At 44.2% G+C, this 1,517-nt stretch overlaps 1 pseudogene; it reads left to right on the top strand.

The window, feature by feature from the left end:
- Positions 1-280: 280 nt before the first annotated feature.
- LOC126007129 (40S ribosomal protein SA-like) lies at positions 281-1,167 on the top strand (annotated as a pseudogene).
- The last annotated feature ends 350 nt before the right edge of the window (positions 1,168-1,517 follow it).

The raw sequence follows: 1,517 nt of genomic DNA, 5'->3' as shown, positions 1-1,517 counted from the left end.
ATGAAAGATCAAGATCAACAAAGATTTATCCATGACCAGGGTTATGAACTTCCTCCTCCCACACTTTAGCTAAGGAGACTGGGACAGTGTGATTTTTCAGTGATTTCCGACAATGTTAGTTCCCCCCTTTTAGTTGGGAGACAATAATCACCAATCCAGGAATTCTCAATAAATTTTTATTACTTAAAAAATTAAAAGCTTTCGGTGGTACCCAGCGAGGGATCCATACTGCTTTGTTCTCGATTCTCATCGTGACTTAAAGGGAAATTTCACAATATCCGAAGCCCTCGATGTCCTGCAAATGAGCGAGGAGGATGTCCTCAAATTCCTTACCCTGGGCACCCACTTAGGTGGCACTGACCTGGACTTCCAGATCGAGCAATCCATTTACAAGAGGAACAATGACGGCATCTACATCATAAATTTGAATAGAACCTAGGAGAAGCTTCTGCTGGCAGCTCATGCCATTGTTGCCATTGAAAACCCAATTGATGTCAGTCTGATCTCATCCAGGTATACTGGCCTGGGAGCTGTGCCAAAGTTGGCTGCTGCTACTGGAGCCTCTCCGGCGGCTGGCCAATACACGCCTGGAAATTTCACTAATCAAATCCAGGCAGCTTTCTGGGTGCCGAGACTTTTGGTGGTTACTGATCCCAGGGCCGACCACCAGCCCCTCACAGAGGCATCTTATATTAATTTGCCTACAATTGCTGTGTAACACACTCTCCTCTGCGCTATGTGAATATTGCCATCACTTGTAACAACAATGGAGTTCACTCCATGGGTCTCATGTGGTAGATGCTGGCCCAGGAAGTTCTGAGAATGCAAAGCACCATCTCCTGTGCACACCCATGGGAGGTCATGCCCGATTTCAACTTCTTGAGAAATCCTGAGGAGGTTGAACAGGAAGAGCAGGTTGGTGCTGAGAAGGCTGTGACCAAGGAGGAGTTTCAAGGCGAATGCTTTGCTCCAGCTTCTGAATTCATTGCCTGAGGTTCCAGTCTTGTCTGAAGGGGTGCCGGTGCCCTCAGTGCTGATTCAGCAGTTCTCTACAGAAGATTGGAGCTCTCAACCTGTCACAGAAGACTGGTCTGCAGCTCCACTGCTCAGGCCACTGAATGGGTAGGAACCACCACTGAATGGTCGGTCTTAAGCTGTTTTTTCTAGACTGAAATAGGAATGGAAATCAGGTTGATGGAAAATAAGTGAATTTCTTAAAAAATAAAAAGTTTGATCTTCAAATAATAAACACATGGTGGGGGAGGGGTGGTTTAGGACTGTAACATGAATTGAGGCTAAGGTACACAATATGAATCGTGACTCTTGAGATTTTGATATATTTCAGGCTCACAATATCAGACCTATTGGGTTATATTTAGTAAGCAGGAATTTTGAACTCATGATCTAACAAACTTTAAAGGCAATTGTACGACTATATAAAAGTCAATTTGGAGATCACTGGTCAACCCTAAGATTAAGATCGTTTAATCTAAATATGAGGCTGCATATTTGACCCA

The sequence above is a fragment of the Suncus etruscus genome, chromosome 4 (assembly GCF_024139225.1).
Source record: "Suncus etruscus isolate mSunEtr1 chromosome 4, mSunEtr1.pri.cur, whole genome shotgun sequence".
NCBI lineage: Eukaryota > Metazoa > Chordata > Mammalia > Eulipotyphla > Soricidae > Suncus > Suncus etruscus.
The sequence above is the reverse complement of the archived record's forward strand: the minus strand, read 5'-3'. Positions and strand labels throughout refer to the sequence as shown.